The 24,751-nt window shown below is 48.3% G+C and overlaps 1 long non-coding RNA gene across 1 annotated transcript in view; it reads right to left on the bottom strand.

Moving 5' to 3' along the window:
• LOC123775708 (uncharacterized) overlaps positions 1 to 24,751 on the bottom strand; it is a 35,102-nt gene that overhangs the window by 4,177 nt on the left and 6,174 nt on the right. Inside the window, exon 2 of the long non-coding RNA XR_015727292.1 lies at positions 1 to 24,751. This exon is cut by the window's left edge and continues 4,177 nt beyond it. This is a non-coding gene — a long non-coding RNA (uncharacterized LOC123775708).

Genomic DNA, 24,751 nt, shown 5'->3' with positions numbered 1-24,751 from the left:
CAAACCAAACCAACCAAACAAACAAAAACTCTCTCTGCCTCGGCTTCCCCATATGTAACACCGGGTGCACATGCCTGACACTCTTTTCCGCACCAGGCTGTCATGGGGCCCTTAAAAATGACAAAGTATCAGAAGGCCAGAATAAAAAGCATATATTCCACCCAAAATCTACAGCCTTCCATTGTGCTGGGCAAACTCAACAGTCTTTATAAGGGCAAGTAGGGGAAATGGAGCCAGCCCCCCTCGGGGGAAAAAAAAAATGAGAGCTTTCAAAGAGAGACAAATAACTTGCAATTTAAATGCATAAGAGACCAGGCTGTGCCACCACATATGCAGATTGATGCAAATGATATGCAAATGACCTAGAGTCAGCCTGGGTTTGCCAATGTCCTTTGCCAAGCAGCCAGTTATGGGGTTCAGCCAGGACCGGTCTGTGCCAGAAGCTCACATCTGGGGCCCAGAGGCCTTGGGGTGAATGCTTGGTTGTATTTCCTCCAGAAAGCTTTCCAAGACCCTGCAGGAAGCAGCCCGTCCCTCCCCTCCTCAGAGCTTAGAGCCTACCTCTGGACTGTCTACTGGGGTGGCACCCTCGCTCCCTTCAGACTGTGAGCTCCTGAGCACAGGGGCTCCCTCTCGCTCACCACCACACCCCCAGACTGGTGCGGAGCCTGGCACCTAGCAGGCACTCAGGGGCTGCCGGCTGAGCGAAAGCAGGAAGGCAGGTGGGTGGGGGAGTTCATTTCTTTTTTTTTTTTTTTTAAGATTTTATTTATTTATTTGAGAGAGAGGGACAGTGCAAGTGAGCAGGGGGTGGGGTGGAGCAGGGGTGGAGAGAGAGAGAGAGATTCTCAAGCAGACTCCCCACTGAGCTTGGGAGCCCAACACAGGGCTTGATCTCATGACCCTGCGATCACGACCTGAGCCGAAATCGTGGGTCGGATGCTTAACCGTGGGGGAGTGAATTTCTAAGTCCTGCTTGAACCAAGAAGAGGCTGAGCCCTCTTCAGAGGCTTCGGGTGCTGTCCCCCAACAATTCAGCATCAGCACCCTGTTACCAATGAGGATGAAGGGACTGAAGTTGGCAGGGGATTTACCTCATTTGTGAATTAGAAAAGGTTCCACATGGTTGCTGTAAGGACATCTTTACCCCTCTCTTTCCTCCTGTCATCCTTTCTGGGGGAGCCCAGACCTTACCTCGAGGTGGTGTGCAAGAAGTCTTGGCTGACAACGGGATGAATGCATGAGTGCATGATGAACCAATAACAAGGTGTCAGCTAGCTTTCCAGAAACTGCCCATCAGCCGTATCCCGCTCTACGCATCGCCCTTAACGTTCAGCTGCTGATCCTTGTCCATCGTGGTAGCAACTATGAATTCTCTCTGGCGCAATGACGTGGACGGTCCTGACTCATGCTGACGGGGGTGCACCTGACGCAGGTGCTTTCCTGCCTGACGTCTTTTCCCAAGGCCTCCTGCAGCCACCAGCACAGCTGACGAGTGTGGGAGAGGGACACCTGGCTGGCTCAGTCAGTGAAGCGTCTGCCTTCGGCTCGGGTCATGGTCTCAGTGGGGAGTCTGCTTCTCCCCCTCTCTCTCAGCTCATGCTCTCTCTCTGTCTCTCAAATAAATAAATAAAATCTTAAAAATTTTTTTTCTTTAAAAAAAAAAAAGAAGTGTGGGAGAGTAAAGGTCCCTCTAGCAACATTCTGCAATAGAGGACAGTGGCCAGGAGACAGATGTTCCCACCTCCCGTCCCCTGGATGACCATTCTGGGAGGCATTCTGTATGCTTCCAGAGTTCCTGGTTGAATGTCTCTCCTTTGCCTACAGGGAGGGGAGGACACCCACATTGTTCCTCCTCCAGGCCTGGCCCTGCTTTCCTGCCTCCTGGGGTCACTGAACTCAGGCTCTGCTTTCAAGGGACCCCAAATTAGGAGAGGGTCTGTTCTTTTTTTTTTTTTTTTTAAGATTTATTTATTTATTCGACAGAGATAGAGATAGCCAGCGAGAGAGGGAACACAAGCAGGGGGAGAGGGAGAGGAAGAAGCAGGCTCCCAGCAGAAGAGCCTGATGTGGGGCTCGATCCCAGATCGCTGGGATCACGCCCTGAGCCGAATACAGACGCTTAACAACTGCGCCCCCCAGGCCCCCCAAGGGAGGGTCTGTTCTTGAAATCTGCTTGCTCCCATGGCCACGCAGCTCATGAACAGGGTACAGACACGAAGGCAGAAAATAGATGGAGAACGGCTCGTCCTCACAGCCAAAGTGGACTCTTTCATTTATAAGCCAATGCCAAGTGGTGTTGAACAACCAATGCTTCCTTTCTTCATTCATTCAGCATAGAATTCTCGGCCTCCTGCTCTGTGCAGGATACAGCCGACAAGGCCCCGCTCCTGCACTGCTAACAGCCGAGAGGAATTGGACTCAAGTCGCAAATGCAAACCACAGAGGTAATTTAAAATTTCGGGCAGCTTCATTAACACAAAGTAAAAAGAAACTGGTGGGATTCATTCTAATAATATTTGTATTTAACCTAAGAAATCCCAAATATTATGATTTTGACGTGTCACAAATATTACAATTATTCTTGGGATTTTTTTTTTTTCATACTTTGAAGTCTTCGAAATCTGGCATGGTTTTACACTTCAGGCCCATCTAAATTCAGACTAGCCCCATTTCAAGGGCTTGCTCAGCGGGGCTAGGTGGCTAGTAGCTGCCCTATGGAATAGTGCAGCCGAGCTCCAGCCTTGTGTGACTTTGGGCAAGTCCCTTGATCAGAGAGAGATCTCCGAGGGAAAGTGCTTCGAACACGCTGTGAGCCAGGGGCTGCAATCATTTCATCCATCTACCAAGGGACCCCCAGTTTTCCTTGTGGAAAGAGATCTCTCTTCCCAAACTCGGAGCACTGGAACCCCAGTCCCCCAGGAGAGGGGGAGGGGAGAGTTGGAGGCCGAGTCAGTGACCAGGTCCCTCTTCCCCTCCTCCCCCAGACAGAGCAGCGCTGTTCTTGGGAGGGCTAATTAGAGTCCACTTTATCCCACATGACCCACCACCTCCCTATTAAAATGCCAGAGGATAGTTCCGCCCCTACAGGACAGGGCTGGCGGCTGCCAGGAAGGAGGGTGGCTAAGGTTGGGTCTAGTCATGGGGCTGTAACGGCTGCGTTAATTTTGTGAAGTCCAAAGTCGGCTTTGGAGCTGGTTGTGGGGGAGCGCTAGCTGACTCGTTCACACATCAGACACACATTTACCAAACGCCTCGCATATTTGCACTGTTACCTCAAAGATGCTGGAGACACAGACAGAAAACAACAGGGCCTGTGGCCCAGGGAGGGCATGTCTGGTCTGGGAGGCCGGTCCACAAGCAAGCGGACACAGCAAAGCTGGTGAGAGCTGGAATCGGCAAGGTCCGAGAAGGGTGAGAAGGAGCTCGGGAGCAGATGTGTGGCTGGAGGGCAGGATGCCGCGGCAGGCTGGTTGGACATCAGACGGTTCCCACAGTAGGTTGAGTCCAGCCCAGGAGAGGTCTTGAATGTTCTCTGAGTCTCTTGCTCTGAACAGCAGGACTGCCGCAGGAACCCCGACTCGGTTTTGCTGGGGCCTTTGGCAAAATCACCAATTAGGTGAAAACACCGCAATTGCATTTCATTTTCCGGGCATTCACGGGCTTCTACTGATGCTCCGCTGTGGGGTACTCAGGGATGCAAAAGAGATTGGAAACAAACAAAAAACATAGGAGTCTGTTTCTAGTAGAATTGTGAGCTCCCCAGCAGAAAACCCTCCTGCCACAAAATACGACTTGGATATTGTGGCTAAAATATAACAAACATCCTTCTAAATGCATGGCTGAGCCTCCAAGAAAGGAAGGGAACTCCCCAGGGATAAAAACAAAGAAGGAGCTGAAAACCAGAGCAGGAATCAGGAGGGCTCGTGCTGGCTGCTGTGTCACTGGCCGGGTGGGCAGGCCCGTGGGTCTCAGCAGCCTGGGGATTGGATTTTACAGCCCTCCTGGGGACAAGAAACAAGGTTTGGGGCTCCACAAAGCAGGGAGTCGTAAATGAGACCCACCTCCAAGCCAGATGCCCCAGGGCTATATTCTCAGTGAAGAGGTTAAGGAGGATTAAAAACAAACACCAAAACCCCACTCTCTGCTCAGACGGATGGCCAAGAAGCTCCCTGCCGCAGCCTGGGGTTAGGGTGGGACACAGGCTGCTCTGGGAATTTGTAACCAGAGACTTAGCCTCACGGGGCTTGGGATTTAAATTTACACCACGCTCCTTCCCAGTGGGTTCTGGAGACTCTGAAAGCAAGAACTGAACACCGACAGGGTCCCGGCTGGAGATGCCCTGTGCACGAGGCAGAAACAAATGTGGACAGTCACCAGAGGGCCTTGACCTCACCTGGAAGCTCAACCCACAAAGGTCCCTGCAGATGAGCTCACAACGAAAAAATGACAAAACAACAGCAGTAATGAGAGAAAGTCAATGATAAAACCTACAGTAAGCTTGGACGCCCTCCCCGCCCCCACTCGGCCACAACCTCGCAGGATAGATCCAGGAGGGAGAGACCACAAAACAGCTGTGACTAAAGTGACTTAGAAGTTCTGGGAAATATCAAAAAGAATTAAATATAATGAGAAAAGGGCCAGGATTTCCGGTTCGAGAAAGCCGATCAAACACAAGCATTTATCCCTGCTCTCTCCAGAAACTCCTTAAAAATGGCAGACAAGGGGTTCTTAAAATGCTACAATGGCAAAGAGAATGGGATACTTTTGCAATTGGAAAACAGATCAATGAATAGGAACGAACTTAATGGATGTGGAAAATCGAGTCCTAAGCCAGCAGTGAGGAAAGTCTAGAACCCCTCAAAGGCTCGGGAATTGAGCACCAGTACTTCTGGCAGCGAAGGTGAAAGAGCAGATTGAACCACAGAGGATTTGTTGAAAGGCAGTTTACAGAGCGGTTAGTAACCAAGAGCCCATCCCCCAAGGTGACTGCCTCTACCATATCCCAACAACCCCAACAGAAGACAGACGATTTATTCCCCAGAGTGGGTAAAACCGAGGGACTCTGTACTGGAGAAAAGTGGACCCAGCTGGGGCCAGGGTCATCTCACCAAAAATGGGGGAATGAATGAAAGTCTTCACACTGAGTAGTGAAACTCCCAGCTGGCAACCAGGCTTCGTATGAACCTCCAGGCAGCAGACTGAAAGATAATTCTATGCATACCTGAGAAGCCCAGGAGGAAAGACCTAAAGACAGGGACATCAGAAGTTTCCCAAGAAACAGCCTCGCCAGATCACCCTCCAGTGGAGTGCTGGGTGGGCAGCCAAATCTGAGCTCTGGGTTTCCGAGCAGCCTCTGGGTGCAGAAGCCAAGGAGCACCACGCACATGGGGGGAGCTTCTCACCCAGAACCAAACGACAGCAAAGAGATAAAAAGCAACTTTGGGGGGCGCCTGGGTGGCACAGCGGTTGAGCGTCTGCCTTCGGCTCAGGGCGTGATCCCAGCGTTCTGGGATGGAGCCCCACATCAGGCTCTTCCGCTATGAGCCTGCTTCTTCCTCTCCCACTCCCCCTGCTTGTGTTCCCTCTCTCGCTGGCTGTCTCTCTCTCTGTCAAATAAATAAATAAATAAAATCTTAAAAAAAAAAAAAAAAGCAACTTTGGAGGAAACACAGATGATGATGATAAGGAGAAGAAAAATGTAAAAAAAATCACTAGTATCATCAAAGACATAAGACATATAGATACATTGAACAAGTACAGAACGTTATTAAAAAGGAATGTTTTAAGAACAAAAAATATCTCTTGGGAAGAACAAATTAAAAGCTTAGTGAAAGGATTGGGAGAAACGTTTGCAGATGAGGCAATAACTCAAAAAGCAGAGGAAGAGGACAAAGGAGAGAAAAGACATGAAAATTAGAGAATCAGCCTGGGAGATATCACATCCAAATAAGAGGAGTCCCAGAAAGAACAGGAGAAATAAAAGGGGGTGGTAATCATCAAATAAGTTATTAAAGTAAATTTCTCTGAAGTAAGTGACATGAGTTTCCCGATTGAAAATGCCCACTAAGTATCCAACAAAATGGATGAAAACCTTTGCACGCTGAGGCACGTCATTTTGAAATTTCAGATCACTAAGAACAAATGAAAAATCATACAGGCTCTCAGAGAGCGAAAAGTTAGGTTTTATACAAAAGCCAGGAATCAGAATGGCATCCCATGTCTTACAGCACCACTGAAATTAGACCAAAATGGAGCTAACGCCTTTAAAATTCTGAGAAAAATATATTTCGAACTTGAAGTTCTATACCCAGATAAACTATCAATTAAAATAGTGAGGGTAGAATAAAAACATTTTCAGAAATGGGGCACCTGGGTGGCTCAGCCCATTAAGTGTCGAACTCTTGATTTTGGCTCAGGGCATGATCTCAGGGCTGTGAGATTGAGCCCTGTATTGGCCTCTGTGCTGAGCGTGGAGCCTGCTTAAGATTCTCTCTCTTCCTCTGCTGCTCCTCTCCCCCTGCCCCGACTTAACACTCTCACTCTAAATAAATAAACAAATACATAAATAAAATACTTTTAAAAAATCACCTCCACACAGGCACCACCTGCCAGCATTTATACCTCTTGACCTCATGGTCTTCCCTGTGGCTGCTGGTGCTTGAACTGCCATAGGACTCACTCAATGCGCAGGCATGTATGTGCAAGACGGTGCCACAGATCAAACAATCCGTTGTGATTAACATCAAGAAGTGGCCGGCACAGTAATGTACCTTCATACTGGGTCTCTCTCCCTTCCTTTTCTCTCATTCCAGCTTTCCGTGGATTGTACTCCCTCAAACACCAGTGGCACTTTACTTCCACTGAGTTCTGCTTACTGAGGCCCCAGAAACCAGACCTTTGGTTTAGGATTTGGTGTTGGGTTATTCACACATCATACTTAATTATGAAAGACTGAGTGTTTTCTCCTGAGGTCAGGAACAAGAATGTCTCCTCTCACTATTCTTATTCAATAGCCAGTGCGATAAGACAAGAAAACAAGACGTATAGCTTGGAAAGGAAAAAAAATCTGCTTCTATTCACACATAATTGTCTAAGTAAAAAAAAAAAAAATCCCATAGAACTAATACATTTAGCAAGATTACATGTCAGTATATTTAAAAAGTGTATTCTTACATACTCATAATGAATGATTAGAAACTGGAATTAAGAAATAGCATTGGAAGGGTGCCTAGGCGACAAAGTTGGTTGAGCATCTGACTCTTGGTTTTGGCTCAGGTAATGATCTCAGGGTCATGAGATTGAGCCCCATGTCAGGCTCCGTGCTCAGTGCAGAGTCTGCTTAAGATTCTCTCTCCTGGGGCGCCTGGGTGGTGCAGTCGTTAAGCGTCTGCCTTCGGCTCAGGGTGTGATCCTGGTGCTCTGGGATCGAGCCCCACATCAGGCTCCTCTGCTATGAGCCTGCTTCTTCCTCTCCCACTCCCCATGCTTGTGTTCTCTCTCTCGCTGGCTGTCTCTCTCTGTCAAATAAATAAATAAAATATAAAAAAAAAAAAAGATTCTCTCTCCTTCTCCCTCGGCCTCTCCCCCTCCCTCTCAAATAAGCGAACAAATCTTTAAAAAGGAAAAAAGAGGGGCGTCTGGGTGGCACAGTGGATAAGCATCTGCCTTCGGCTCAGGGCGTGATCCCGGCGTTGTGGGATCGAGCCCCACATCAGGCTCCACTGCTGGGAGCCTGCTTCTTCCTCTCCCACTCCCCCTGCTTGTGTTCCCTCTCTTGCTGGCTGTCTCTGTCAAATAAATAAATAAAATCTTTAATAAATAAATAAATAAATAAAAATAAAAAGGAAAAAAGAAACAGCCCTGGAAAAAATTTAAATACTTGGGTATATCTGTACACTGAATACTAGAAAACACTAATGAAAGAAATTTTAAATCACCTAAATAAATGGAAAAATATACCATGTTCATGGATTGGAGGACTCAATTTTGTTAAGCTGCCCATTATCACCAAATTCACGTATAGATTCAATCTAGTTCCAAACAAAATCCTTACGGACTTTTTGGTAAAAACCAACAAGCTCATTCTTAAATTCACATGAAAAGGCAAAGGAACTAGAATAACAAAAACAATTTTGAAAAAGAACAAAGTTTCAGAACTCACACTAGATTTCAAGATTTTCTATAAGGCTACTGTAATTACTGTGGACATTTTAGCCAGGGACTTTGTTAAATACACTTATTAATCCTAGTCATTTATTTGTTAATTTTGTGCAGATTTTCTATCCATACCATCATGTCTGTGAATAGTGACAGTTCTTTATTTCCAATTGTTATATTTTAAATTTATTTTTCTTGCTTTATTTGAAGTCCCAAACTTCCATCGACAGTAGAATACATAGCTAAATTGCGGGATATTCCTGCAATGGAATACTAACCAATGTTAAGAATGATCAAACTATTGTTACACAAGACAACATTATAAACTTCACAAACGTAATGTTGAACTAGAGAAGTCAGACACATGGGGTGCATGGCTGGCTCAGTAAGCAGAGCATACAACTCTAAATTTCAGTGTCCTGAGTTCAAGTCCCACATTGAGCATGGAGCCTACTTGAAAGAGAGAGAGAAGGGGCACCTGGGTGGCACAGCGGTTAAGCGTCTGCCTTCGGCTCAGGGCGTGATCCCGGTGTTATGGGACCGAGCCCCACATCAGGCTCCTCCACTATGAGCCTGCTTCTTCCTCTCCCACTCCCCCTGCTTGTGTTCCCTCTCTCGCTGGCTGTCTCTCTCTCTGTTGAATAAATAAATTAAAAAATCTTAAAAAAAAAAAAGAAAGAGAGAGAGAGAGAAGTCTGACACAAATGAATATACTGAATACCACTTATAAAAGGTAATGGTAATAAAACTCAGACTAATTATCTTTTTGGAGTTACTGACTGAGGGGACAAGGGAGGAGTCTTCTGGGATGCTACCAACGTTCTAATTCTTGTCCTGGATTGTGATTACAAAAAATGTGTTCAACTTTGTAAAAAATGGTCAAACTGAACATAAGATTTATGCTATTGTCTAGGAGTATGTCATTAGTCTTTAATAAAACACTTAAACAGTTTTGGCTATTTTATATAGATATCATATTTTAAAACCTGGTAAATACTAAAATGAATAGAAGAGAATAAAAGTAACCCATATTCTCCCACCCACGTATAACAACTGTTCACATTTTGGTGGGCTACCCCCTTCAGTGTTCAACGGGAGCCTCACTCACACTGGAGACAGAACTTCATAAGCTACAGATCAAATACAGGGCCGTGTAGAATCAGTCCTCTAGTCTTCTAACAAATGGTTACAAACCTAATGGGATGAAACAACACACATTTATCATCTCACAGTGTATGTGAGAAGTCTAGGCAGAGCTTAACTATTTCCCCTCACATGGCTGCAAAGCGTCAATTAGGCTGTGTTCTCATCTGGAGGCTCGACTGGGGAAGAATCCACTTCTGAATTCACTCAGGTTGTTGGAAGTATTCCTTTCGTGGCAGTTGTAGGACTAAGGGCCCTGGCTTCTTGCTGGCTGTTGTCTGGAGGCTGCCTTCAGTTTTGAGAGGCCATCCACAGTTCCTATAGGCTTCCTATGATTCCTTGCCACAGTTCTTGCCTACTATTCCTTTCCCAACACAACCACGTGTTTCATCAGTCCAGCAGGCAGAATCTCTACAGCGAGGCCGCTAGCAAGACAGAGTCTTATACAGTAACATCATTACAGGAGCAACACCCCATCGCTTTTGCCATATTCCACTGACCAGAAGCAAGTCACACGTACTGGCTACACCCAAAGAGAGGGAGTTACATAAAAGCATGATTGCCAGAAAGCATCATGGGGTGGGGGTGGAGCATCTCAGAGTCCGTTCGGCACAACAGGCAACAGACTCAACGTTCAGAAGATACTTCACTACTGTCAAAATTCAAATGGTGGGGGGCGCCTGGGTGGCTCAGTCGTTAAGCGTCTGCCTTCAGCTCAGGGCCTGATCCCAGGGTCCTGGGATCGAGTCCCACATCAGGCTCCTCCGCTGGAAGCCTTCTTCTTCCTCTCCCACTCCCCTTCCTGTGTTCCCTCTCTCACTGGCTGTCTCTCTGTCAAATAAATAAAATCTTAAAAAAAAAAATTCAAATGGAGGAGTGGAGATCGCCTGGCTAGCTCCGTCGGGGAAGCATGTGACTCGATCTTAGGCTTGTGGGTTCAAACCTCATATTAGATGTAAAGATTACTTAAATAAATAGAATTTAAGGGGCACCTGGGTGGCTCAGTCATTGGGTGTCTGCCTTCAGCTCAGAGCGTGATCCCGGGGTCCTGGGATGGAGCCCTGCATCGGGCTCCTATGCCGGGAGCCTGCTTCTTCCTCTCCCATTCCCCCTGCTTCTATTCCCTCTCTTGCTGGCTGTCTCTCTCTCTGTCAAATAAATAAATAAAATCTTAAAAAAAAAACTTAAAAAAAATTCAAATGGTGGAGCCCTTTAAGAAATGCTTTTATTATTTTTTTTTAAGATTTTATTTATTGATTTGACAGACAGAGAGACAGCCAGCGAGAGAGGGAACACAAGCAGGGGGAGTGGGAGAGGGAGAAGCAGGCTCCCAGCGGAAGAGCCCGAGGTGGGACTCGATCCCAGGACCCTGGGATCACTCCCTGAGCCGAAGGCTGATGCTTAACAACTGAGCCACCCAGGCGCCCCTAAGAAATGCTTTTAAATAAACAGACTTAAACTCCTCAAAGAGATGAAGAAAGGAAGAACCAAGAAAAACAAAAACAAAAACACCCCACAACATATAACTAAGCAGATATGAATCAAGAACAAAAGGGTATAACAAAATGATACCTATTGATATAATAGCTCAAGATATAGGGAAAACTCTTGACTAGACACAGAGAGAGTTTCCCCCCCTCTCAAAATAAAGACCAACAAAGGCCATGCTAAATAAATAAAAATAAAAATTTCACCTAGATGCACTGTAATTCAGAATATCAAAGATGAAGAGAAAATCTTAAAAGCAGTTCTACAAGGGAAACGAGGTTATCCAAAAAGAAATCATATCTATAAGCCAACAGGAGAACTCTCAACCACAAAAGAGGCAAGAAAAGAATGGAATAATACCTTCAGGGAACTGAGAAAAATTAATTACTAACTTAGACTAATATACCTAGCTAAACTGTCCCATTAAAGCGTGAAAATGAAAACAACTGCAACTTACAAACCCCCCAAATTTTTCATCCCCCAAACTCTTGGTGAAAAAACTCCTAAGGGATGTTCTCTGCAAGAAAAAATATAAACCAAAAGGGAAGAGTACCGAAAAAACAATAGGGAACAAATAAGTTAGTAAATGATATTAGTAAATCTAATGATTGTATTAGGATACAGGTTTGGCTGATCTGACGGCAATCCAAAATACTAGTGGCTCGCAGAGGTAGAATTTTATTTCTCCCTAAGTAACAGTACGGACACGAGTAGCTCATATAACAGCTTCAAGGTGTCAGGGACCCAGGCTCCTTCGGCTCTGTTTCTTCACGATCCCTGTTGTGCTCCAGTACCCAGAGTTCAAGATAGCTGACCATTGCATCTACTTCCTGGTTAAGGCACAGTTTCCTTTTAAGAGCATGATCTGTAAACCACGCACATGTCACTCCCACTTGCATCCCACAGGCCACAGCTAGCTCCAAGAGAGGCTGAGAAACGTAGTCCTTAGTTCAGACAGGAGTGCTATTACATTGCAAATAGAGAGAACAGATACTGGGGGCCGACCAGCAACTCCAACACAACCATTGCCTAGAAAAACCATATAATCCTAACAAAAACATTTTTACATTAAAAAATAAAATTAAATCAAGAAGGAAATGTTTCCAGGCAAAACAAGCCTGTAATAAGTTGTTTTGAAGTGATAATGTATGCAATTTGCAAACGGACACACGCACACTCCCTGTCAAGTATCTGCAAAAGAGTGAAATTTCCATCTACACTCGAGAGATTCCACCTGGGACAGAGCAAGTAAAGACCGGCACTTCCGTAAAGATGGAAGACGGAACAAGTGACAGGATTAAAGAGTAGGCTGATAAGCTGAGCTATATCGTCAGATTTAGCAGATATGCCGTGATCTCACGGTCATGGAATCAAGCCCTGCATCAGGCTCTGCACTCGGTGTGGAGTCGTCTTGAGATTCTCTCTCCCTCTCCCTCTGCCCCTCCTGCTCGTGCGTGCTCTCTCTCTCCCTCTCTCTAATGAATAAATAATAATAATAATAATAATAATTAAAAAACCCCCAAAAGGTGGCATTGAAATCCCAGACAATAGGGGCACGTGGGTGGCTCCGTCGGTTAAGTGCCTGCCTTCAGCTCAGGTCATGATCTCAGGGTCCTGGGATCGAGTCCCGTGTCGGGCTCCCTGGTCAGCTCAGAGCCTGCTTCTCCCTCTCCCTCTACCCCTCCCCACAGCTCATCCTCTCTCTCTCTCACTGTCTCTCAAATAAATAAATAAAATCTCTTAAAAGAAAGAAAGAAAGAAATTCCAGAAAAAAGAACCCAGGAATTGATTTCAAGACTTAGATTAATGCTACAGTAATCAGGTCAAAGGGATGTTGGCCTCAGGTCACACAAATAGGTCACTGGAGCAGAACAGAGATTCCAGAAACAGACCCACACATACACTGTTGATTGAGATCAGTGGAGGTGTCAGAATAAGACAACGGAGAAGACACCTTTCAACAGTTGGTGCTGAATCATCGGATGTCCACCTGGAAACATAATAAGCCTCCACTCTTACCTCACACCTTACACAAAAACTAAGTCAAAATAGGTCCCAGATCTCAATTTAAAAGGCAAAGCAAGGAAACTGTTAGGCACAAATACAGGAGAAAAATCTTCTCCGTCTTGGGGAGAGCAGACTTCTTAAAGACATGAAAGCATACACGGGAAGGGAGAACATTTAAAAACTTTCACCCTTCAAAAGACACCACTGCGAAAGTAAAAAGACAAGCCCCAGATTGGGAGAAAATACTCACAACAGAAATACCTGACAAAAGACTGGTATCTGAAACACTCAAGGAACTGCTATGCTCAGTAAGAAAAAAGGCAAAGAACTCAGTTAGAAGATGTCAACACACACTGCACAAAAGAAGATATACAGATTTTCCAGTGTGCCTTCTTTCATCCACACGAACAACTGCTCAACTTCCCTAGCCATCAGGGAAAGGGAAATTTAAAACCACCATAGCACGTCACACCTACTGGAAAAGCTAAATCGAAAAAAAAACTGACCAGGGGCGCTGGGTGGTTCAGTCCATGAAGCGTCTGCCTTTGGCTCAGGTCATGATCTCAGGGTCCTGGGATCAAGCCCCACATCGGGCTCCCTGCTCAGCGGGGAGCCTGCTTCTCCCTCTCTCTCTCTGCCTGTCGCTCCCCCTGACTGTGCACGCTCTCTCTCTCTAATAGAGAAAATCTTTTTTAAAAAGTAAAAATAAATACATACATAAATAAAAGATAAAAGGACTGACCCTACCGAGCGTTACAGAGGATATGGGACAGCTGACACTCTCCGACAATACGGATCCGGACTGAACCCTTCGGGAAACTATTTGGCAGTTTCTTAGAAAGTTAAACATAACTACCATCCCACCCAGCCAGTCCCCCTTTAGGGGATTCTTTATCCAGGACAACTATGTCCACCCGAAGACTCGTGCACAAATGTCCATGGCAGCCTGATGCATGACAGCTCTGACCTAGATGGAAACAATCCTAATGTCCTCCAACACGCGATGCAGAAACAGAGAATGGCATGTTCGCACAGTCCAACACCGCTCTGAAACACCGGGAACGAACTCACAAACCACTGCCACGCGCCATAACGTGGAAGTCTCGAGAACGTTATGGTGAGTGAAAGAAGCCAGATAGAAAACAGCACATACTGTGTGAGTCCATTTATATGAATTTCGGGGAGAAGGCAAAACTCATCTAGAGTGAAAGCGAGCAAAAATCAGTGGTTCTCGATCTTCACTCCTGTGGTGCTTTCACGGGTATATCCGTTTCTCAAAGCTCATCAAAACTGCATGAGTATTATACGTAAATTATGTATCAGTAAAACTGATATTTTAGAAGAACAAAATAACAAGGCAGAGGGGAGGAGGCATTTGGCGGGTACTGAAGGGAGGCGCCGGGACCGTCTTCTCCAGGAGGAGAACAGAGGGGTGACTATCTTAGATGTGTACCGTCCAACCCAGCAGCCACGAGCCGTATATGGCTACCGAGCACTTGAAATGCAGCTCGTCCCAACGGAGATGTGCTGTTAGGTGTAAAATACATACCGGGTTTCAAGATGTAGCACCGAAAATACAAAATTTCATTAATAATGCTCTACTGATTACATTTTGAAATACTATTTTTGACGTATAATGTTGAACATATTACTAAAATTATTTTCGCCTGTTTCTTTTTGCTTTTTTTTTTTTGAAGAGAGAGAGCCCATGAGTGCGCAACTTAACAACTGAGCCACCCAGGCACCCCTAAAATCTTTTAAAAAGAGTGTAAAAAGTTATTAAAAATTTTAAAAATAAAGAAAATAAAATCTTAAAAAACAAACAAAAATTTAAGGGCAACGAGTGAAACAACAGAAACACATCTAAGTTTCTAAATTATCAAAGAAAAAAGGAGAGTAAAGAACACTACAGATTTAATAGATGACAGAACATGAGACATAATTTTAGAAGATAGGGTGAATAGGACAACAGAATAAAATGGTAGAAGTAAATTCTAAATATATCAACAATCATTATAAATGTAAATTGTTTTCAATTGTCTATTAAAAGACAGAGACTGTCATATTAGATCAAAACAAAACAGAATACAATATTATGCTGGTTAGGAGACATACTCTAAAGCAAAAGAAAGGAGAAAGGTGGAAAACAAGACAAAGAGAAAAAATATACCAGGCAAATGTGGGCAAAAGGAAAAGCCGATATGGTAAATATTAATATCAGACAAAATACACCTAAGGCCAAGAAATGTTATGAGATAAAGAGGGACCATAAAAAATGATTGAATTAGCAATCCACCAAAAAGAGGTGCAACAAGAATTATGTTTTCTAGACCTCACTACACAGCCTCAAAATAAGTAAAGCAAAAACTAGAAGATTTGCTTTGAAAAATCGAGAAATCCACCAAAGGAATGGGGATTTTGACGTCCCCAGAAACTAAGAGAGCAAACAGAGAAAATTTACATGAGATATGAAAGATGTGAACGACAGAATTAACGAGTCTGACATGGCGCATACATACAGAAGCCTGCCTGAATCCATGTACCCATCCCAACCAAGGATGCGCATGTTTGGCGCTGACTTGTGCCCCCCCAGATTCCTATGTTGAAGTCCTAACCCCCAGGACCTCAGAATGTAACTGTACTTGGAGGCAGAGCGTTTACAGAAGTGATTTAACATTAAACCTTGGGCGGGGGGGGGGGGGGGGTACGTCCTCCAATCCGGTTGGTGTCCCTACAAGCAGAGGAAATCTGGCCACACAGAGAGACACCAGGGATGCCGGAGAGGCGTGTGAAGACACAGCGAGAAGTCCAGGAGATTGGCCTCCCAGGAAACCCAACCTGCTGACGCCTCGATCTTGGACTTCCAGCCTCCAGGACTGTGAGAGAACGAATCTCTGTGGTTTGAGTCTGTGAGAGTTCCGACAGCCCCAGCGGACTCGTGCAACACGTGACTGTCAGGCACAATGTGCACATTTATAAAAACGGACCTGTGTGGGGTCATAACGAAAGCGTAAACGAATTTTGGAGCGGATGTAAAGCAGACCACGTTCTCTGTCCACAATGCAGCAAAATTAGAAGTCAGCGACGACAAGAAAGGCAGATTTAAAACATCTGTATCTTTTAAAACTAAAAAGCACGCTCCCAGTGATCTCATGGGCTCATCAGGAAATGGTTGCAGGAACACCTCTTTCCTGTCCTGACCTTTCCTTCTATGTAGAGGGAGCTGAATTAGTGTAACACTCTGGGCCTCTCTGCCCAGAAGAGGAAGTGGCAGCTGATTGGCCAGCGTGGGGAAGATAAAGTGGGCGTGGCCCACGGACCAACTTCCTTTCTCCAGATAGAGCTGCCTGTCCTCAGTGGTCATGTTTTGTTCCCGGCGGCCGCCACCACTTACAGCATCGCAGTGACTAGGTGTTAAGGCTGCCAAATCCCCATTTTCAGTGTTAGGACACCCGTTTAGCCGTCACACGTAGCCTCATCCTCCGACCTTATCTTTTTTTTTTTTATATAAAGTAAGCAAGAAATAGATTTTATTTCCCAAATAAGGAACATAAGTAATAAATCCGTAACTTCTTAGATTGCTCTGTATGCATTTCGAGGCACTCTCACCTCCATGTTCTCATGGTACCTACCGTTCTTACAGTTCGTAGTACTAAAGGTACTATGAGGTTACATTTAACAGGTTTTTGGCGGTTTTTTTGTTTTTTAGTAGGCTCCCTGCCCATCGTGGGGCTTGAACTCGAGACCCTGAGATCAAGAGTCATCTGCCCCACTGACTGAGCCAGCCAGGAGCCCCATCTTCAACAGTTAAAAAAGAGAGAGAGAGAGAGATGATTCTCCCCTGCCCCCCACCCTTATCTTATCTCTCAGTTCAGAATCTGGGAGAGAAAAAGAGCGCTTATTGACTGAGCTCCCTCAAAAACATCAACAGAAATCACAATGGGAATTAGGAAATATTTGGTACTGAGGATAAAAAGATAAACGCAGAATTAAATTTGTAGATTGGAACTAAACTGACATTTATAGAGAAATATAGTGTCTTAAGTGCATTCACTCTAAAACAGGAACGACTTAAACATACATGAGTAAAGCTTTCAACTTAACTAAAGAAGCATAAAAAAAAAACTGGAAGGAAGTAAACAGTAAAGATAAGAGCATAAATGAAAAGGACATCGACAATCACAAGAATGATCCACAAAGCCAGAAGCTGATTCTTTGAAAAGACAATAGACAACCATCTAGCAAGATTAATCAAGGAAAAGAAGAATAAAGGCACAAATATCTAATATTAGGAATGAAAGGAAGGTACAGTTGGAAGTTTTAAGGCTCATAAGAGAATACTGCGAGCGACTTTGTGTTACTATATATGAAAATACATGAAATAGAAAATTTCTAGAAAAATACAGATGATCAAGTTTACTCAGAAAAACTAAATAAATCAACGGCCATGAAAGAAAATAAATCCGTGTTTTAAAAATCACCCCTCGCCACCTCGCCACCTTCTCCCAAGCCCCCTGTGCAGTGCGAGCTGTTCTTCGCAGGCAGAAACAAGCAGTAGGGCAGGGATCGCTAGAGATCTGGAAGAATTTGACTCCCATGTCCCGGTCCTCACTGAGGTCTGCTCCACTCCTGCCCTTGTCGCTGTTTGGTTTCTCATGCGAGCTCATAAATTCTCCTTTTTTCTTAAGCAAACTCAGCCGAGTTTCTGTCATTTGTGTAACCCAAATGGAGGTGCCCCATGTCACGGCAAATTTTAAGAACTAGAAGCCTCGGGAAATCCCATAGGAGTGGCATCGTGTCTCACCCAGTCCCAGGACTTCCCTGCATATATGTGCTTGTCCAGATTCCATATTCATGGCCACTGTGAAAAACAAACTTCCCTCCTATCTGCTTCTCAAATGCCTCCAGAGGGTCCTTACCACCAGTCGGTCCTTTCTTTGCACCACATCGTCCCAGTCCTGGAGTGGGGGCTTCCGCTCCTACCTGCTCGTTCTGCACGGGGATGGCCAGAGAACCGCAGACCTCCATGCCAGCCCCCCAACACCCAGGCCCCCAGTTCCCTGGGGAAATGCCGACGAGAAATTTCAGCTCACTGATGGGTCAGCTCCTGCCTGACACACAGCAGGCCCTCGCTCAGTGTATGGTACGTCTCCTTCATCCCCCACCCCAGCCTGATATCAACACAGAACTTGGCCAAGCAGTGCTTCTTCCAGGGGGAGATATCCTCTAGTATAGGGGGCTCAGTTGGTGGAGCGTCCGACCCTGAGGTCACGATCTCAAGGACTTGGGTTCGAGCCCCACATTGGGCTCTACGCTGGTCATGGAGCCTGCTTGGGATTCTCTCTCTCTCTCAAAAAAAAAAAAAAGAGAAAAGAGAAGGATAAGACTTACATGGTGGGAGTGGTAACCAAACTACCGTTGGTTGACCTAGAAGCTTTCTTCTGGAAGAGTGGCATGTGTGATCGGACTGAGTAAGCTCCCAGAACGGAAGGAAGCAGTAGGACAGAGAATGGACAAGACCTGAGGGTCCCTTCGGAGTGCTTAGAATTGATGTACCTAGCAGACAGTCTCCCCAGATGCTCCGTGCACATGGCCAGAGAAGAACCCGACCTTCTCATGCCCTCGGGTTGTATATTTCACACGCAGTGACAGCAGGGGTTAAGTCGCATCAGTCAACCAGTAGCCAGTTGCAAGTGTGTGGTAAATATATTTTCAGTCAATGATAACTATTTAATTGGGGCTTAATTAATTAATGTTCACAGAGCATTGGAGATGCTTGGGTGAGCTGCCCGCTGAAAGGGACAAGTGCCATTATTCTGTTAGCGGTGGTATTTTAAGACATTTGTATTCATTGGTGTGATAGATCCAAGAAGATTAAATTCGCTGAAAGCTTACGTGAAAATTAGTGCCCTGGTGTGACCCCGACTCTCTGCACACCCCTTCTTTCCTCCTTCCTCCTTCCTCCTTCCAGAAAAATCACGGGTCTCGTAGAACCACTCTGGTGTGAGTAATGCACTCGGAGACTCATAGCATTTGACTCTTCTGGCTGAGACGGGAAACCTGCATTTGGGGAGCTCCATGAGGGCCGGCATGGGTCTCTCTTACTCCCGGCTGCGCCCCGGTCCCGGCACAGGGCTGCCTGCATCAACGAGGAGCCTAATAAATCTTGGTAAAGTGAAAGAGGACAGGATGTTAGACTCACTTAATCAGAACGTTAGGTCCCTGGTCGCTTACTGCTAGCATCACAGACTGTTGGCCTCCCAGCTTCTGGACCCAAGGACCTAGAGAGGTAAGCAGCACCCACATTTTTCAGGTGCAAAAATGAGGAGCTATGTGTGGCTGCAGGGGCCTCCACCAAGCACCTCTAAGTTGCTGGAGGAGAGGGAGGGAGGCAGAGCAAGTGGAGAGAGAAAGCGTGCGGGAAGATTCTTCTCTCCTGGTTTTCAAGGGACTCCGAATGATGGGGGACACCAATGGAAGCCCTCACTCCCAAGGGCCCCAGAGCCCCTCCATTCCTCTGCTTGCCCCCACTATACTATCCATAAGGCCAGGGAGGGCAAGTCAACTCTGGGACTTGGGAAAACCCAGAAGAAAGGCTGTGACCTTGGCTCACTCAGGCTGCATTCTTCTCCTCCGCATACCCTCCTTCCTCCCTCCCCTGGAGAATTCCAGCAGGAAATTTTGGCCAGAGAGTCAAGGGAGTTCTCTCTCGGGTCCCTGGAAGAGAGCCTGGTCCTTTTTATTTCATTGTTCTCCCCGGGCCACCTTCCATTTCCTCTCGAATGCTCCATGGAACTCCCTGGTTTGGGGGTCATCGCTTCCCTGGGGAGGGGCGTGTAGCCCAAGGTGATGCTTCCGTGGGTGGGCAGGCCTGGGTTCTCTTTGGGCCACAGTTTCCCTGTCTGGAAAATGAGCTTTGGATTAGAAGAGCTCCAAGACCCCTTCCAGCTCCCATAGGCTAAGATTTCCTTTTTCTTATGGACTCCACTTCTTAGCAAGAGGGCTTTGGGCAAGTCTCCAAAGCAGAGCCCTTGCGAGCTCATCTATGAAATGGGTACACTGCCAGAGGCAGCCTGTCAGCTAGACTGGGATTTTCACTCCAACACACCCCTTGCCGCTGGCTTCTTGGGTCCACCAGTGGAAGTGGCTCAGGGCACTTAGTGAAAACTGAGTTCAGACTTTGGTGTCCGGCATGGCTGGCTTCGGGTTCCGGCTTCACCCATGACTGATTATCTGACAAGCAGCTGAGATCTCTGACCTTCAGCTTCCTCCTCTGTAAGGAACAGCTGAACAGATACTCACCTCCTAGGATGGCTGGGAGACCATACCTGCCAGCTCATGGTCCATGCCAAGTGATCGCTCAGTGCCAACTGTCACTTTGTGGTTGGCCGAGAGCTGGGGGGAGGGGGGGGCCAAGCAACCACCTGGCCTGGAGGTGTATTCACACCTATGAATACAAATGTCAGAAGAGCCGGAACCCCTGTGGATGGCAAACCAGTTCTTGAGGCCCCAGGAGTGACACCAAGGCAGCAGTGCCATCAGGATGTTCTCGACCCCCCTCTCTCTTCCCCATTTGCCCTTGGATCATTTTCTGAGACGCCCAGGACCCCATGGGCACAAAGCTTCTGCAAGGGCGTGATTCATCTCTGGAGGGGACCTGCATCCCTCTGTGGTCTGCTCCTTCCCCTGGACTGTCACTGCTGGGCTCGCAGAAACCGGCCTTCCCTGGGTGGGACCTGAACACAGTGGCGGGTCCTACCAGCTAGGTGGAGGGTGGTGCCCTCCTGGGTTACAGCCCTTCCCCCTGCCCCCAGCCAAGGAACCAGGCTTCCCCCGGCCCAAATAATGGAGAACTGCAGGCTTGACCTTGATTGATCGAACTGTGGGCACGCCTTAGGGAAGTCAGGCTTCGGATCTTTAGACCTGTTCGCACCTGGAGTGCCAGGATCCACCCCCCGGCGCCCCCTAAACAGCCTGTCTTCTGAGTCCTTTGCTCAGGCTTCTTCCGTTGATTCTTACCATGCTCGAGGCTCCGGTTATTTGTGGCCTTCTTTATAGCCCTAATAGTAATACAATATTTCGCCACTGTGCACCGTGCCAGGAGTTACTGAGGCTCTCTCTTTAAATCCGCCAGCCAAGCCCCGTGAGTGGTCCTTGCGGCTCTTCCATCCCTCCTTGACAGCTGGGCAAACTGAGGTTCAGAGAGTCATTTGCTCAAGGACACACAGCCAGCAAATGGACAAGCAGAATTTAAACTCGGATCTACCAGACCATACGGTTCAGCTCCTAACCTCCCCACTGGGCCGTCTCCACTCTGCCTGTAGCTCGGGAGGGCAGGGGCTGCTTCCGGTTCAGCGCGGGCTTCCTCTAGGCTCCGTGCAAGGCCCAGCACGAATACAGTGTCTACCGACAGAACCAGTTCAGTGCGAGAGAGACAGAGACATCCGAGACCGAAGGAGAGAGGCAGAGAGGGAGAGAAAAACTCAGAGTAGATGGGTGTGTGTCAGAAGCCCTTCAACTCCCAGCCCCAACCAGACAGGGGAGACCGCAGGTGCCGGAGAGTTTTGACATCACGCCCCACCCCCGGTGTTGCGCAAGACCCAGGGGTGTAAACTACCACTTAGAGGCGGTAATAGGGAGCCGCAGATGGTCTGGGAGCAGGGGAATGATGCAATGCGGGGGCGGGGGGGGGGCGGAGGGACACTGTTTGCACCACGTAATGCTAGCGGCAACACCCCAGTCCTTCGAGAGAGCGGAGCAGAAGCGGCGAGGCACGAGGGAAGGCGGGGACAGATGCCAGTGGCAGCCCGCCTGGCCAGTCACAGCGAATGCGACCTATCTGGCCAACCCTGACGGCAGGACCCGATGCCAGATATCCACCGGGCCTTCGTGGGGACAGGGCGACAGTCAGAGGGGAGGCCCGGACACTAAGATTTGGGGGAAAACGGGGCCCTTTCACCTGCCTTCTGAGGCAGAGAAGGGGAACTGCAAAAGCGAGGCGAGGCCCCAAAGAGCACAGGCTGGATGGGGCCCGAGGATCAGAGCTGCTGGTGGTGGGGCGCACGCACCAGGGGCGCCCCTCTTCCAGGCTGCCCCGCGGCCGACGGTGGCAGGAGGCTCCCCTCGGAGGAACCGTGAGGGCTGCGGTCGTGTAACCCCTTTTTCTGCCTGGCCCCCGGAGGAATGTTTCCATTACCCAGGCAGCGCCGAGCGCCGCAGCCTTTTCTCTCCCCCGGCCCGACTCTCCCGCCAGCCTGCGCTCCCGCTCCCCGCGCCCGGCTCCCCGCGCCCCGCGCCGCGCTCCCCGCCCGCAGCCCCTCCGGGCCGCGTGCGCCGCGGCACTTTGTGCAAATGTAACCTTTCCGCAGGCCCCGCCTCCGCCAGGAAGCCGCGCGCGCCGTTGCCAGGAACGCGGGGCGGCGCGCTCGGAGCTGGAAGGAGGCCCGTTCATCAGCGGCGGCTGACAGAAAATCAGACAGCCCAGGCGGCCGGCCGGCCTCGGCCCCTCTCCCTGCCGGCGCCTCCGCGCCCGCTCGCTGCGCGCTCGCTCTTTGTTCCGCCGGATCGCCCGCGCGTCCCTCCGCGGCCCGCAGCCTCTCCATCACAACCCCCTTCCCTTCTCCGGTTCTGGCATCTTCTCCCCTTAACCTCTCCTCCAGGGCCTGTGTGCCCCGCGCTCTCCCCCTCCCGCCAGATTGCCCCAGACTCGATTCCTTTCCTTCTGGAGAGCAGAAAGTACAAGAGGTCCATTCACACCATTCCTCGCCAGCCTGTCCAGTGTGAGCCCCAGGGTGCCTCCTGGTACCATCCTCCCCACCGGGTCCCTGGAATCTCAGGGACCTCCCCTCCCCCAGACAGAGAGATCTTAAGCTGAGCTTTAGGAGTGACCTTGGGGTGGAGGGGTCCAAGAAATCCCTCATATGACACGTTCCACTTCGGGTGCATTGCTGGGGGAAGGACCCAAAGGTTTCATGGGTTTTTCAAAGAAGCTGGTGATTCAGAAAGGTTAAAAATCACAACCCGAGGGATGCTTCCCATGCATCTTATTAATCTATTAAACAAATAGTTACGGAGACCTACTCTGTGCCAAGTGCATGCTAAGTTCTAGACGTGAAGCCAGCCATGGACTCTGGGGGATGGTCTTCACATTGGACAAACTAGAAATCAATGTCATGACAGGCACTTTGGGGTGGGGAAGGAACTGGGGAGAGCTGGGGCAGGAAGGACAGATGAGCCCAATCTGGGCTGGGACAAGGGTGTCTCTGAGGACTTCACAGGTCACCTGGAACCTACTCAGCCTGCACCCCACCTCCCCACTCCTAGCACAGGCCACAACAGCAAGGAGGCCTTTCCCCATTCTGTTCCCACAGTGTTCAAGGCATACTTGGGGGAGAGGGGTGCACCCCGACTCCTGCCTACCCTATGCTCTCTCCAGGGCAGTGGCACTCAGAGTGACTGACCCAAGGTTCACTGTGTTGTTGTAAACAGGCTGGAAATGCATGTCTGTGTTTGCTTTGTAGTAAGAACATCGGCTATCACCTCCCAAGCGACTGCTGGGCGGCGGGCACTGTGCTGAGCATTTTACATGTGCCATCTTTCATGATTTCTTTGCCGCTGTAACTAGTGTGTTTCGAGCCCCTCCCCTTGCCAGGAACCCTGCCAGAGGCTGGGGCTATTCTTGCCCTCATGGAGCTCACAGTCTGCAGGAGAAAAGAGACAACACACAGAGAAATGGATTAATGAATGTCATAGCTTGTGATGAAGGCTGGGGATGAAATGAGCAAGGCAATGAATGAGAGAGACAGCAACCAGTGGGCAAGGCGGGAGGTGGGGTGCTAGCTCCTTTGGGTGGGGGTAGCAAGGGAGGGCATCCCTGAGGAGGGGGCATTCAAGCTGAGACATAAAGGGTCAGAGAAGGATCCTGTCCCCTGAAGAGCCAGAGAGGAACTGCCCAGACAGAGGAACACTCCATGAAAATGTTCTGCCATTCTCACAACTACCATGTGCCCATTTTACAGACTAGGAAACTGAGGCTTAAAAAAGTAAAATCGCTTCTTGCCTGGGGTCACCCCACTAGGACTGGGCAGAGCAGGCTTCAGAACCCAGGCTTTCCCCCATGTGCACTTTCCCCTGTCCCCTCCCGCCCCCCGCACGAAAGCGTGCAGTGGAAATGCTCTATCTGGACCAGGAGTGATTCACCCGGCCTCTCTGAGCCTCAGTTTCCCCTCTGTGTAAGGAGGATTGAAAGGCATACCTCTCATGAGGTTGCAGTCCAGTGAGGTCAAGGACATAGAATGTTTAGCAGAGGGCTCCAAACCCAGAAAGCGCTCAATTTGATCTTAGCTGTCTCTGGATTAGATGAAATGTTGCTAGAGAAGTGGTTTTTATAACTTGGCGAAAATTAGACTGGATTTTTTTGTTGCTGCAGGGCATACACAGGAATGGCTGTGAGGGGTTGCCCCAGTCTTCTGCTAAAGGGTCTGTGACAACACTGGCCGACGCCCCCTCCTGGCTTGCCTCCCCACCCCCCCGCCCCCGAACCTGGTATCCATCTGTCTGTCAGCACACAGCCGTGGGGGTGGGAGGTGCTGTCTGCAAGTAGACAGACCTCAGGTCTCTTGGCTGTAGAATGGGAACGATAATAGAATGTTGTAAAGGCCTTGGGCAGTTCCTGCCCCCAGCGAGGGCTCAGCTCTGTGGTTTTTCTAGCCTGGGAGGTTGAGAAGATCGGATGGAGAAGGCACCACTGAGCAGAACCTCGTAGAACAAAGAATTAGAGGGCTCAAGCAAAGTGAGTGGCGGGGGAAGGGGCATTTGGGAAACAGCAAGTAGGCAGGCGGAAACTGACGAGGACGAGAGGGTGGCCAGGGTCGGAGCAGTCTCGAGGTCGCACAGAGCAGGCCAGCCGGACAACTGGCTGGCGTTTCCACATGAGGCATCGGTGAGGACGCTT

This window comes from Ursus americanus, chromosome 18 (assembly GCF_024610735.1).
Source record: "Ursus americanus isolate L20-20 chromosome 18, mUrsAme1.1.p, whole genome shotgun sequence".
Taxonomy (NCBI): Eukaryota; Metazoa; Chordata; class Mammalia; order Carnivora; family Ursidae; genus Ursus; species Ursus americanus.
Note: the sequence above shows the minus strand (reverse complement) of the source record. Positions and strands in the feature narration are given on the sequence as shown.